Source organism: Dendrobates tinctorius, unplaced genomic scaffold (assembly GCF_039654945.1).
Source record: "Dendrobates tinctorius isolate UK_male_01 unplaced genomic scaffold, ASM3965494v1 ptg000159l, whole genome shotgun sequence".
NCBI lineage: Eukaryota > Metazoa > Chordata > Amphibia > Anura > Dendrobatidae > Dendrobates > Dendrobates tinctorius.
In genome coordinates this window covers 13,633,798-13,649,597 of record NW_027361826.1, presented here as the reverse complement: position 1 = coordinate 13,649,597, position 15,800 = coordinate 13,633,798, and the positions used below count along the sequence as shown (strand labels likewise).

At 43.0% G+C, this 15,800-nt stretch overlaps 1 protein-coding gene across 1 annotated transcript in view; it reads right to left on the bottom strand.

Moving 5' to 3' along the window:
• Nucleotides 1–15,800, bottom strand: part of LOC141052332 (uncharacterized) — a 357,130-nt gene that overhangs the window by 75,155 nt on the left and 266,175 nt on the right. The window contains exon 2 of the mRNA XM_073549549.1: nucleotides 9,560–9,709. The gene's annotated coding sequence lies outside the window, so the exon portion shown is untranslated. The remainder of the gene's footprint in view (nucleotides 1–9,559; nucleotides 9,710–15,800) is intronic.

Sequence of the window (15,800 nt, the reverse complement as noted above, 5' to 3'; positions counted from 1 at the left end):
AACGCATTTATTCTCAGTCTGATATAAATACCTCTTAACAGAAGGTTTCCAGTGTATATGGGAACACAAATCGCCATTTCTGGATTTCTCTATTTAAATAGAGAAGGAGCATTGACTTCAATGAGAGATTGTGATCACAGTCTGGATTTGTGCTTTCCTTTCTAGGCTGTATATGAATTATGCCTAGAGATCAGCGTACCTTTCAAGGTTTGGATCGATTTAGTGAATGTTCATCGAACATTCTCGAACCCCCTTGAATTCAATGGGAGGCAAAAACAAACGCATAGACAACTCCTTATGGGTGGCCAAAAAGCTTCCCAAACAACTCAAATTAGGGGCAGAAACAAGGAAAAGTGACATCAATTGACCCAGAGTACAATTAGTATAATTGCGCAGCATGGATGCCTGGGACAGGGCTTGGACCAGCATTTCTAGCTTAAACATTGATCAGTAACAGGTAGATGAGTGACAGGTGTAGGCTTGGTGCTCTGAGAGCTCTGCTATATTCAGGCAAAACACAATGAAGGAGACCCAACTTGGACGCCAAACATTTACAAAAATTAGGGGCAGACACAGGAAAAGTGGCATCAATTAACCTACAATAGAAATTTGATAATGGCAAAGCAGCAGCCGACAATTGGCCATGCATGCTGTATCAGGGCCTGAACCAGTATTTCGAGCTTTGAATTTAAGTTTAAAATACGATGAGGTGAGTGAGGGAGAGGTGTAAGCCTGCTTTGCTGGGTGTCCTGATACCTCAGGCAACAGCTGAAACTGATTTTTGCTCAGCCACACTCAGATGGCACAAATATTTGCCTGGTAGACCACAAATGTTATAAAAATGTAAGCATAATAACACAGGTCATTGACTGAAAGTAAGTGAAGGTCTGCCGGTTTGGGAGTCCTACTGCTACAGGCAACAGACGTGTGAAGGAGACCCAACTTGGACTGCAAACATTTCTAAAAATTTTTGCCACACACCACTAAAGTGGCATCCAGTGGCATTTGTAGAATACAAATAGTATAATGGGCCTCTGACACCCCTTTAAAACAGGCAACCCACTAGATGGAGACCCAACTTGGAGTCTCCATATTTAAAACAATAATTGTCACATGCCACTCCCCAGAGTAGAAATAATATAATGGGCCTCTGACACACCTTTAACTACAGGCAACCCACCAGATGAAGACCCAACTTGGAGTCTCCACATTTTCAAAAAATATTGGAAAGAAGTAGTATGCGAAACATACGTCGGGGTGAGGAGGGACACTGAGGACTATTCATACCGTTGTCTTCTACTTGGCTGCCCTGGTAACATGTCTACTTACTATACTTATGCTATTATAGTTTATGTTTACTGAATAGTCTTTACATAGCTTGCATCATATTCCTAGGAGGTCACAGACCTGGATATACAGTATGTACATATTGTTTTCCTATGGTTTTGAGTGCAGCTTCTTTCTCCACGTGTGATTTAATAGGATAGCACAGTGTGTGTCGGGTGCTCTGTTTTTTGCTACACTACTATTGCATTTTATTCTATGTTTTTAAAGAAACCTAATAAAAATTGTTTATTTTAGCCTACATTATGGTTCTCTTCATTCAGCTACCAAGTATACCAGTCCGAATTTTTGTTTTTTATATGTTTTAAATAAAGCCGCTTTGTTTTTGATACTTCCTTTTATTTGTCTTTGAAAAAACTTTATTGATAGAGTCATGTGTGGATTACACAGGGAAATGGCCTGCATTTCTGCATCAAATGCAATTCTACGGTGAAAATCCACAGATAAAACTTGGCCGAAACCCAAGAGAAATTGACTTGTTGGAGATTTCAAACGCACCGCAATCCAATTTACTCTGCATAAAAATAAGCACAGCGAGCATGAGATTTCTATATATCCAGGGTCGAACTGGGGTGTCTAGGGCCCACCCTACAGCAAATATCTGTAAGCCGTTAAAGTGGAGCATGGACAGTAATAACACTGGCAGCTCCTGCGTATATACCACCATAAGTGGGATATACAATTATGATTTACATTAATGTAGTTATTTTGTTAAAACAAGTTATCACTGATTCATGGGTTCTACAGGATAGATGTTCGCTTAGGTCCGACCATTAGAAACTGCACCGAGTGGAAGAATGGGGAAGTTTTATCCTTGATAGGACATTTTAAAATGAAGCAGCAGGTGAGATGTCTGACTGCTGCTCCATTCATTCTCTTTGGGGTTTCCAGAAAAAAAAAAAACAAGTACAGTGCTCGCGACCACTGTGGGTATGAACATATCAGTGGTCAAGTCGTACATGCCGCTTCAGTCTAATGGGGATAAAAGCTCCTCATTCTGCCGAATGGTGGGGGTCTGACTGCTGGGACCCAATTAATACATTATCACTTATCCTGTGGAGAGGTGATTACTTTTTTTCACAGGAGAACCCCTGTAAGGCCGTCTCTGCCACTGTGTTCCAAATATTTAATATCTAATGGAAATAAAGAATCTTCTCCTAATTAATATCACTGAGCACAAATGACCGCCATACCCAACACAATCCACTATACCAAAACTCAAAATACCACATACAGGGAAGAAATACCACCACACCATGACCAGATCACATAGTGACCAAATAATACCACATACAGGGAAAAAATACCACCACACCATGACCAGTCCACATAGTGACTGAATAATACCACATACAAGGGAAAAACACCACCACACCATGACCAGTCCACATAGTGACCGAATAATACCACATACAAGGAACAAGCAAGCCACACCATGAACTGACCACATAGTGACCAAATAACACCACATATTACCAGCATATAGTGACCAATTAATACCACATACAAAGAGAAATACTACCACACCATAACTAGACTATATATTCCACCACATAGTGACCGAATAACACCACATATAAGGGACAATACCCCCACACTGTGACCAGACCACAAATTACCACCACATAGTGATTGAATACTACAATACTGATCATGAATACAAACCACAATACTAATAATACTATTATTACCACAAGTGACATTATACACTGGAACTCTGTATATGGTGTCACTGTACAGGTAATACAGTGATCACTGCTGATATTATACACAGGAGCTCTGCATATAGTGTACAGATAATACAGCGATCACCAGTGACATTATACACAGGAGCTCTGTATATAATGTCAGTGTACACATAATACAGTGATAACCAGTGACATTATTCACAGGAGCTCTGTATATAGTGTTAGTGTACAGGCAATACAGTGATCACCAGTGACATTATACACAGAAGCTCTGTATATAGTGTACAGGTAATACAGTGATCACAATACAATTATACACAGGAGTTCTGCATACAGTGTGGTGTACTGATAATATTGTGATCTCCAGTGACATACACCGGAGTTCTGTATAAAGTGTCAGTCTACAGATAATACAATGATTACCAGTGACATTATACACAGGAGCTCTCTCTCTCTCTCGCTCTAGTGTCAATGTACAGGTAATGCAGTGATCACCAGTGACATTATATACAGGAGCTCTGTATATAATGTCAGTAAATTATAGTACAGTAGTAATAATATACCATTTTGGATCCTAAAGAAATTATGTTCCCCACTTGTCACCATAAACTAAAACAGAATGTTCCTAATTCTGGCCCCCAAACAGTATCTAAGTCTCTCATCCTGGTCCCCTTATTTAACAATCTTGCCCAGCCTAGCAGCCTTTATTTTCTAATATGCCCCAGCCTGGCCCCCTATGTCCCTTGTCCAGTCTGGCCCCAATATCTGTAGCCTGGGCCCCAGCTATCCATACTGCCCCCAAATGTCCCTTGTCCTGCCCCTCCATATATCTGTTCTAGCCCCACAATATATCCATCCTGCCTCCCACATGTTCCTTGCCCTGCCCCCCACATATATCCATCTTAGATCTCCCATATATCCATCCTGGTCCCTCCATTTATCCTTCCTGGTCACTTGTACTGGCACCCCCCATTTATCCATCCTGGCCCCTCCATATATCCATCCTGGCTCCTCCCATTTATCCATCCTGCCCCCCCCATAAATCCATCCTGGCTTCCACCATATATCCATCCTGCCCCTCCATAAATCTATCCTGGCTCCCCCATATATCCATCCTGCCCCCACCCATATATCCATCCTGGCACCTCCATAAATCCATCCTACTAGACCCATATATCCATTCTGGTCACTTGTCCTGCTCCTCTCCATATATCCATCCTGGTCACTTGTCCTGCTCCCCCCATATATCCATCCTGGTCACTTGTCTTGCTCCCCCCCATATATCCATCTTAGATATAATTGTATCTGTTGCAGCCCAACAAACCCCATCACCCCATTGATGATCAGATCATTAGAGCCACAAAGATCCCTTCAATACAGTGAATTAGAGGAAAATAATTGTGTACCTCTGGTGGTAACCTACAACCCACAGCTTGAGATACTGAAAAAAACTGCTAAAAACTTCACATCTTATTATAGAATGCTGTAGATAAGCCCTGAAAGGCGGTGGCTGTAACTGATATCAGCCAAACCTGGTGACAAGTTCCCTTTAAATAGCATAAATCCTGAGGTCATCTGTAGGTGCTGGTGTCGCGGAAGCCCTTTATTGGAAGAGCTGTGAGGAAGACACAAGGGGTCTGTTGGTCTGCCAGCGCTGGTCAGATCAGGGGACGATGCTTCGGACAGAAGAAATTATATCATTACCGAAAAGAAGAAGAACATACATTGCTTAGTGAGAAAATACTGTGCTTATGAAAAAAATAGTAAATTCTGCCTATGTGGCGTTTCTAAGTCTTGAAAAAGTTTTCCGTAAGACAATGCTCTGTCTTGCCGCTTTTATGAGCAAGACTTAATATCGAAATAAAAAGGGTATATCTAATGTGGATAAGTGAAAATTTATGATTGCTTGCCATAACATTGGTTGCTATAGTAACTAGATGCGGCAAATGATTTAACCCCTTAATGTCCAATGACGGACACAGTCCGTCATCAGACATTTCCCCTGCTTTGATGAGGGATCCGGCGCTGAGCCCACATCAAAGCCGGGACATGTCAGCTGTTATGAACAGCTGACATGTGCCCGCAATAGGCGCGAGCGGAATCGCCATCCGCCCGCGCCTATTAACTAGTTAAATGCCGCTGTCAAAGCTGACAGCGGGCATTTAAATAGAATTTCCGGCCGCCCAGCCGGAAATGACGTCATCGCCGACCCCCGTCACGTGATCGGGGGTCGGCATCACGTTGCCTGGACAACCAGAGGTCTCTATGAGACCTCTATGGTTGTTCCAGGCATAAGGCTTTCAGCGCCACCCGGTGGTCGGCGCTGAAAGCACAGCAGTAAATCTGCTACATATGGGCGATCTGCTCATCGCCCATATGTAGCAGAGCCAATCGGGTTGCGCATGCTTCTAGCCTCCTATGGAGGCTATTGAAGCATGCCAAAAGTAAAAAAAAAAATGTTTAAAAATAAAAAAAAAACTAAAAAAAAACCTAAAAGTTCAAATCACCCCCCTTTCGCCCCAATCAAAATAAAACAGTAAAAAAAAAATCCCACATACACATATTAGGTATCGCCGTGTTCAGAATCGCCCGATCTATCAATAAAAAAAAGCATTAACCCGATCGCTAAACGGCGTAGCGAGAAAAAATTCAAAACGCCAGAATTACGTTTTTTTGGTCACCAAGACATTGCATTAAAATGCAATAACGGGCGATCAAAAGAATGTATCTGCACAAAAGTGGTGTCATTAAAAACGTCAGTCCGGCATGGAAAAAATAAGCCCTCACCCGACCCCAGATCATGAAAAATGGAGACGCTACGGGTCTCGGAAAATTGCACAATTTTTTTTTTTTTTTTTTTTTTTTTTTTTTTAGCAAACTTTGGAATTTTTTTTCACCACTTAGATAAAAGAGGACATAGACATGTTTGGTGTCTATGAACTCGTAATGACCTGGAGAATCATAATGGTAGGTCAGATTTAGCATCTAGTGAACCTAACAAAAAAGCCAAGCAAAAAACAAGTGTGGGATTGCACTTTTTTTGCAATTTCACCGCACTTGGAATTTTTTTCCTGTTTTCGAGTACATGATATGGTAAAACCAATGATGTCATTTAAAAGTACAACTCGTCCCGCAAAAAATAAGCCCTCACATGGCCATATAAACGGAAAATTAAAAAAGTTATGGCTCTGGAAAGAAGGGGAGGGAAAAATGAAAATGTAAAACCAAAAATACCCCTGGTCGTTAAGGGGTTAAAGTCGCTGAACTGAGGTCTAAACCAGCCATCAAGGAGGTCTTAAGGAAAGGAAACAAGGGAAATAACGGAGACTTTAATGTATATATACAGTATATATATGTTTTGGTTATAGTATGGCCATAGTACAATAGTGATAGATAATAATCCCAGGGATTATTTGATGAACTAGGGATCTTCCTCCATATATATGGGCTCTCTGTATATACAATTTTACCTGTATAAATAGTGCAGATTACACTCGATTAGCATGTTATATCAGTTTTCTTTTTTTTTCTTTACCATCTAAAAATTGTATCCTGGTTTTAATGTCATCACCATGGCAACAGTTCCTGCTTTTTGTTTCTTTTGCATTTTCCCAAGGGTTGGACTTATTGCTGATTTATTTTACTCACTTATATAGCACCACTAATTCCAAAGCACTTTACACACATTATCATCAATGTCATCATTGGTGCTCACAATCTACATTCCCTATCAGTATGTGTTTGAATTGTTGGAGGAAACCGGAGGAAACCCACGCAAACACAGGGAGAACATACAAACTCCGTATAGATGTTGTCCTTGGTGGGATTTGAATCCAGGACCCCAGTGCTGCAAAGCAACAGTGATAACCATAGAGCTGCTGTGCTGCTCGATCGGAAAGGTGTTCTTTCTGAAGCATGTGTGTAAATTTGCCACAGACTCCACACCAAAATAGTTAACTTTTGCATTACTCTGTGTTTTATAGCAAGTTTATTTTCTCATTTGCTTAAAACCCCCCACCAGGGACCTCAAAGCTACTTCTTAGGCCGGGGTTACACTTGCGAGAAACTTGCACCTCAATGCCCGACACTGCAGCCGGTATTCGGGACCGGCGCATGCGGCTGCATGTATTTCTATGCAGCTGAGCGCTCCGGTCCAAGTGCCGGTGGCAGTGCCAGGTATTGAGGTGCGGGACTCGTGCGAGTTTCTTGCAAGTGTGACCCGGGCCTTAAGATGAGCATTTGAGGAATTTTTGATGTTTCAGATTTTCTGGAGCATTTTTGCACTATTAGGTAAATTAGGTAACTTGCATTTTTTTCATTGTGTTTTTGAGTGCTTTTATCACATTTTTTGATGTTGCAGTTTTTGTCTTTTTGATATGTCGTGTTTTAAATGAAGCTTCTTTGCTTTTGATACTTCCTTATATAGTGGGGGAAATACGTATTTGATCTCTTGCTGTTTTTGTAAGCTTTCCCACTCACAAAGACATGAACAGTCTATCATTTTAAGGGTATGTTAATTTTAACATTGAGTAATAGAATATCAAAAATAAAATCCAAAAAAATCACATTGTATAAATTATATAAATTTATTTGCATTTTACAGTGGGAAATAAGTATTTGATCCCCTACCAACCATTAAGAGTTCTGACTCCTACTGACCAGTTAGACGCTCCTAATCCACTCGTTACCTTGCATTTCTGCATCTAATGCAATTCTATGGTAAAAATCCACAGATAAAACTCAGCGGAAACGCAAGAGCAATTGACGTGTTGGTTTCAAACGCATCGCAATTCCATTTACTCTGCATAAAAATAAGTACAGTGTGCATGAGATTTCTATATATCCCATCCACTTTGCTGGAACGTTCAGACGCTGCATTTTTAACACAGCCAAATATGAAGCGTCAAAAACTCCTGGTGGGAACTTAACCCAAGGCTCCCAAGCTCATCCAGTGCCTACTAATCCAGCTTCTTAATTATGCCCCTAATATCTGAGGAAATAGTTGTTGTCATAAAAATAAACTTTTAAAGCTTTAAAGCTGTCCTTGGCACACACCGATGAATCTGACTAGTCAGGGGCATTTCATCATGGAGTGAAGTTCAGCTTTACATGCTGTAATCACACCTCTCTGGGTGTGATTGACATTATTCTTACTCTTGCGACGAGAATACACAGCAAATCAGATGTCAATCAAGCTCGTTAGCATGCGATTACATGATGTAAAGACAAACTGCTTTCCATGGAGTGCTGCTCATCTACTTTTCATCAGCACTTTGAGCTCACCTTGTACATAACGGGGCATAGTTGCCTCCATCTTGGCTGTGCACTCCTCCCTGCTCCCATACTGCCCCAAGGCTGGTATTAATTATAGCAGAATATAGCTTGATCCTATCTGCTCTGAATTCATTTTGGATGCCATGGCCCAATTATGTGGGGGTTTACTGTATATAAGTGGCTATATAGGGGGGTTCATACTGTATATAGGGAGGTTATGTGAGGACTCATACTGTATAAAGGGGGCAATGTGAGGGCTCATACTGAATACATGTTGGGACTGTGTGGGAAGTTATACTGTATATGGGGGACTGTGTGGGGGCTCATACTGTATATAGGGAGGTTATGTGAGGGCTCATACTGTATAAAGGGGGCAATGTGAGGGCTCATACTGAATACATGTCGGGACTGTGTTGGAAGTTATACTGTATATGGGGGACTGTGTGGGGGCTCATACTGTATATAGGGAGGTTATGTGAGGGCTCATACTGTATAAAGGGGGCAATGTGAGGGCTCATACTGAATACATGTCGGGACTGTGTGGGAAGTTATACTGTATATGGGGGACTTTGTGGGGCTCATACTGTATATAAGGAGGTTATGTGAGGGCTCATACTGTATATAAGGGGGCTATGTGAGGGCTCATCTGTGTAGGGCAGGGTTCCCCAACTCCAGTCCTCATGGCCCACCAACAGATCATGTTTTCAGGATTTCCTTTGTATTGCACAGGTGAAGCAATTATCACCTGAGCAATACTAAGGAAATCCTGAAAGTATGATCTGTTGGTGGGCCTTGAGGACTGGAGTTGGGGAACCCTTGTGTAGGGGCTCAAACTGTACATGGCGGACTGTGTGTGAGCTCATACGCTATATAAATGGGTGTCAGCATGCATAATTCTGCTCAATATTAAGTGAAACAAGTAATATAAAATAATAATTATAAGTAATAATATTATTATTGAGCAGAGTACATTTTAGCCTATTAGTTCAACCTTCCACAACCCTAGTCAGAACTGATTTTCAGTCACCTTCATATGTTCAGGACATTCAATCCCCTTTTAATCAATACATTTATTGTTTGAATCCAGGTTAACCAAGTGTATAAAGACTAAAAAAATTATTATATTCAAATTAAGATATTTTTGCCAATCTCGTGGCAGGTCTAGTAGTGCAAACTTGAGTATTAATCATATGTTAGGTTGATGATTAAGCAATAATTGAGCTGCCATATGAAGTTAACGTTGATGCCGTCACCTCAAGCAGGTTTCCACAGCCAGGCTTTGTTCTGGCCACTTTGTTTAGCATAGCAGAAGGAATATCCTGGCTTTCACCCTTTATCCTGTATACTGGAGTCTGGCTTTCATTGCTGGTGCTCTCATGTTGCAGCTGCAGAGTAGGGGTTACCTGAGAGAAAACCAAAGATGCCAAGGTCAAAATCACAAACAAGGGCAGAATCAAAACCATAATAATAATAATTGTTTTCTGCACTGGCAGACACAGATAGAAGGGACCCCTATGCAAAAACAATATATGGGCCCTTTGCAGCCCAAGAGCTCATCATAATGTCAAAGCAGTGGACCCTTGTCCGATGGTTACATGGCAACATGGACCTGTTTTTATTTGGGTTGGGTAGTTTAAGGGTTAATGCTGTCTCTAAGTTTCTTCTTTCAGGTTCTGAGGAATTGTTTTATTAATTGGCTGGTTATTAACCAATAAGAAATCGAGTTGTGTGAATTGACCCGGTAACGGGCTTTGATTGGTCTGCCTTTTCGGCGGGAGTAAAGGACTATATATACTGGAACCTGAGGTGATTTCATCACTTTTCAACTTTGAAGTTAAGAAGATGGACGCTCTGCTAGCACAGCTGTTATCTCGTGTGAGGGAAGAAGGAGGGGAGTCATGGTGCGTGACTGCTTATCTCAGCCTGTGTTATCACATACTTCAGCACCTGCGGGGGGTTTCTGTGGAGAATGCCCCCGATGTGATTGTTCCTGCAGCTGAAGCCATGGAGAGTGGTGAAAGCAGGAGTGGTTCCAGGAGGCGGAGGCCAAGAGAAGCTTATTCCCCACCGCCCCCTACCCCTCGCAGACACCGTGCTGCAGTGAGGAGGTCCCCTGTGGAGGCTCAGCGGGCCAGGGCCCCATCTAGAAGCAGAAATGACAGGAGGAGAGGATCTCGTTCTCTATCACGGGACTCTGGCGCCATCTTGTGTTCGGCCAGGGATTTGCAACCTCAGGAGAGGTTTATTGAGAGGAGAAGAGATGATTGTGTTCTGCCACAGGCTGAAGCACAAGCCCAGGTTCTTCAAGTACCAGCGGGAAGAGGAGTTGTTGGAGTTGATTGTCGCTACGCCCGAGCTCATTCTAGCCAAGGGCAGACTGGGGCTGCCAGAGGATCAGAAGCCCCGGATCTGGCTGCGGTGTGGATGCCTCATGATCTTCAGGCTGAGGTTCAGCCTCCACCTAGGTGCCGGACCTCTTCGACTTCACAGGAACCGAACATGGAACGACCTGCTGCTGGTGGTGAGATTGACGCTTTTTCTTCTCTTAATGCAGATAGGGCTTCTCCTGCTTTTGTTCAGGACTTAGTTAATAGGGTTGTGGCGGAAGTTAGAAGTTCAATGGGGGTTAGTTCTCAGATGTTACCCTCAGCTGTCGGAGCTGTGGGGGTGGATGAATCCCTTTACCGCGAGGCTATGACCTGCGATGTCTCCCCTTTGGGCTTCCATCTCAGTCAGACAGTCAAAGATAAAATATGGAATAAGGAGTATGTTGACATTTTCTCATTGCTGCCTGGTGGGAAGGATTATAGCTCTCGGCTTGAGAGGAAAGAAGCAGACGGCAATGAGAAGAAGAAAACTTTTAAATCTTTTCATATGTGGCTTCAGGCCTTCAATATTTTTGCCGCTGTTTTAGGGGAAAAACATGCCTCGCTATGCAGTGGGCTGTTTCAGCACTCAGACTCTATCTTGGAGGCTTACAAAAGCTTTGGAGGGGTCGCATGGCTTCATTATGACGAAGCGTTTCGTCAGAAAATGGCCGTGCACCCCTCGCTGGCATGGGGTACTAAGGATGTGGGCCTTTGGCTCAACCTTATGCTGCCTCAGAGGTCCGCAGGACCTAAACAGCAAAGCAGCTTGCCTTTGAAAAAGGGTTTCTGCTTTGCTTTTAATGACTCTATGTGTAAGTGGCAGGCAAACTGTCGGTTTCGCCACGAGTGTTCCTTTTGCGGCGGCAGTCACCCCGCCGCAAAATGTTTTAAGAAGGCAAATCAGCTGTCTCAGCAGCCACAAGGTGGTGGGAGGGACTCAATTTTCAAGAGCTCGGACGCCTGTGAAGGTACTAAATATGGTCCCTTGGTTGGACCATTATCCCGACCGCAAGAAGGCCGAGTTAATCAGTAATGGTTTTTTGTTTGTATTTTTGTACCTGGTTTTTCTGGTATTGGTTGTACGGTCTCAGGTAATTTGTCTTCAGTGCGTTCGTTTTCCTCTGAGGTTCGGGCTCATATTGAAAAGGAGTTGTCTTTGGATCGGATCGCGGGGCCGTTTCTAGAGCCTCCGTTTTCGGGTTTTCGGGTATCCCCTTTGGGTGCCGTACCCAAGAGGGATTCGCATGCGGTAAGAGTGATTCATCATCTTTCTTATCCAAAAGGATCGTCATTGAATGATCAAGTCGATCCGTCGGAGTTTCCGGTTTCATACACGCCGTTTGATGTAGCAGTGGACGCTCTGCGTCGGGTTGGCCGTTTCACTCTTTTGGCTAAGGCGGACATCAAGTTGGCTTTTCGTCTTCTCCCGGTCAGTCCAGAGGGTTTTAATTCGCTGGGTTTTTCGTTCGACAATTTGTTTTATTTTGATAAATGCCTTCCGATGGGATTCTCGCTCTCTTGTTTTTACTTTGAATCTTTTTCGACGTTTTTGGAATGGGCGACTTTTGAGGAAGCACATTGCGGGTTTATTTTACATTATTTGGATGATTTTTTGTTTTTCGGTACGGAGATTTCGGGAGATTGCTTTAAACTGCTGGATACTTTTCAGCGTTTAATGGAGTTTTTTGGTGTTCCTCTGGCGCCTGAGAAAACAGTTGGTCCTTGTACGTGTCTGGAATTCTTAGGTTTGATTTTAGATACTTCCGCGATGGAATTGAGGCTTCCTCAGGACAAAGTTCAAAAACTGGTTTCCCTGATTGATTCCTTGCTGCTTAGGAAAAAAGCTACTTTGAGAGAATTCCAATCTCTTTTGGGATCTTTGAATTTTGCCCTGAGGATCTTGCCAATGGCTAGAGCATTTTCCCGTCGGCTGTATGACAGTATTAAGGGAGTTCATGGTGCAGGCGATCATATTCGGTTAACAGCGGAGCTTCGTTCGGATCTTGGTGTTTGGAGGAAGTTCCTGGTGTCCTTTAATGGGATTAGTGTAATGCAGGAGGATTTTGTGGACTCCGACGCATTGTCGGTTTTTATTCGTTCTTTTCCTTCCTCTGGTTTTGTGATCTGTTTTTGTTCCACGTGGGATTCATGGTCGTGGCCGTCGGAATGGGTGTCTTCTGGGATTGTTTCTGGCTCTGCTCTTCTGGAAGTGTTCGCAGTATTGGTATTGTTGACGCGGTGGGGTGAATGTTTAGCTAATAAACGTGTCCGGGTGAGGCTGGAGTTGGTTGGTTCGGTCTTTGCAATTAACACTTTGGCTACTAAATGCAGTTTCATGGCTAGGGTTTTGAGGGAGTTGGTTTTGACCTGTCTTTTGCATAACATTTGGATAAAGGCTTCTTTGCATCAGGAGCAAGGTCAATTTTTTGGTGGTTTTGTCTCACGACAGCGTTTGGAAGACTTTCTGTGTCAACATCCAAGGATGGAGCGAGAAAGTGTCCCTTGCCCGAAATCCTTGTGGGGTGTGATGGGGATATCATCCAGTCACTGATACGTAATTCTCTGGCTCCTTCGACTTGGTGTTCTTATTCAGCATCTTGGTCTGATTGGAAGATGTTCTGTTCAGTACATAATTATCATTGTTTGTCCTACGACGCTAGTTTAACCCTAGCCTTCTTGCAAGAAAAGGTAAAGTCTGGTGTCAGTTCTTCCGGTCTCCATCGGATTTTGGCTGGGATCTCCTTTTTCATGCAACTTTACGGTCGGACGTCTTTACATGGGCTTTTTCCGGTGCGCCAATTTCTAAAGGGTTTAAGGAAAGCGAATTTTCGTCCGGACTGTAGACGGCCTATATCAGTGGACCTGCTGATGCGGTTATGGGACACTTTGCCCAAGGTCTGTTTCGATTCATTCGAAACTTGCGTATTCTGGACGTGCTTCGTTTTTGCATTTTTTGGCGCGTTTCGGGTTTGCGAGCTGGTCGCCTTGAACAAGGTTTCGCCGTCAGGTTTACAGGTCTCTGACGTTACCGTTTATTTTTCGTCGGTCATTATTAGGCTCCGTCGTTCCAAAACAGATCAACTGGGTAAAGGCGTGTTGATTCGGCTTGGGGCCGTTCCAGATTCTCCGCTTTGCCCTAAGGCAAACTTGGTACGTTGGTTTTCTTTCCGCCCTAAAGTCAATGGCCCATTATTTTTGCACGGCTCTTTGGAGCCGGTCACGAAATTCCAATTTGGTGTTTTACTTAAGAAATGTTTGCTATTTTTGGGTCTGGGACACCTAAGAATTACCCCACATTCTTTTAGGATCGGGGCCGCAACTGAAGCAGCCCATCTTGGGCTGTCAGAAGACAGGATTAAACGTCTGGGAAGGTCCAAGGACTATATGGATAGTAGGACATTCTTACGTTCATTGGGCTCATCGTAGAGCAAGTTTTCGGCCTTATACAAACAATTTGTCTTTCGATTCGGCTAATGTCCGTATTTTTTGGCATGGCGTTCGTGGCTTGCTCTGGGGGGATCTGTGCCAGCTTATTAGAGAGCTCTCATCCTCCTGTCCTCTTCCCGATCTGTTGATTGTTCATCTCTCGGGGAACGACTTGGGTAGGATCCGGACTTGGGATTTGTTTTGGTTAATGCAGAAGGATATGAATTTACTCCGTTCTATATTTCCCGGGACTTTTCTGGTTTTTTCCGAAGTCGTTCCCCGTTTGATCTGGAATGGTGGCCCGTTAGGTTTTGTGAACGGTATCGGGAAGAGGATTAACAGGAGGATGGAAAGATTCATGTCTAGTCTAGGTTTTTTCTCTTTTCGCCATTTGGATTTGGAAGGCTTTTTGCCGGGCCTATATCGTCCGGATGGTGTTCATCTGGGGGACATAGGCCTCGATATCTTTAATTTGGGCCTCCAGACGGTTGTGGAGCAGTGGCTGGTTGTTTTGGGGGTGGTCAGCCATTCGTGATATCTGCCCGTTTGGGTACGATTGCTCTTTTCAATGAGCGAATTTTGGTTATCGGATTAATAAAGCAATTATTTATGGAATTATTTATTAAAGAATTAATTATTTGGTGGATTTTGGTTTTTCCCATGGGTTTCAGTAACCCTTAATAAAGTTTACATGGCCACTTTTCTCCACATATGTCTGGATGTCTCAATTATTTATTATAGAGTATTTAAGTTTGTTGGGTCCTATGTTGCCATGTCAAAGCAGTGGACCCTTGTCCGATGGTTACATGGCAACATGGACCTGTTTTTATTTGGGTTGGGTAGTTTAAGGGTTAATGCTGTCTCTAAGTTTCTTCTTTCAGGTTCTGAGGAATTGTTTTATTAATTGGCTGGTTATTAACCAATAAGAAATCGAGTTGTGTGAACTGACCCGGTAACGGGCTTTGATTGGTCTGCCTTTTCGGCGGGAGTAAAGGACTATATATACTGGAACCTGAGGTGATTTCATCACTTTTCAACTTTGAAGTTAAGAAGATGCCCGCCCTTCCCAATTTTATGTATTTCTCTCTTTTTCCGTCATGAAAACTTTATTAGAGTTGGGTACGATTGCTCTTTTCAATGAGCGAATTTTGGTTATCGGATTAATAAAGGAATTATTTATGGAATTATTTATTAAAGAATTAATTATTTGGTGGATTTTGTTTTTTCCCATGGATTTCAGTAACCCTTAATAAAGTTTACATGGCCACTTTTCTCCACATATGTCTGGATGTCTCAATTATTTATTATAGAGTATTTAAGTTTGTTGGGTCCTATGTTGCCATGCACAACTCCACCAGCTTTGAAGGTGGAAATGAGCCCCTTACCACTTGGGCCCCTGTGCGGCCTAAGGGTATGTGCACACGCTGCAGATTCTGCTGTGGATCCGCAGCGGTTTTGGCTCTGCGGGTTCGCAGCAGATTCTGCTGCGTTGTACTGTACCTTTATTTCCTATGGGGAAAACAAAAAGCAGTGCATATGCTGCGGATTTTTCCGCACGGTTTTGCTGCGGGTTACAATCCGCAGCATGTCAATTCTTTGTGCGGTTTCCGCTGCGGTTTCACACCTTATCATTATGTGGTGTGAAACTGCAGGGCAAAACCGCAGGCTAATTCACAGATAAACCGCAGGACTTTTGTCC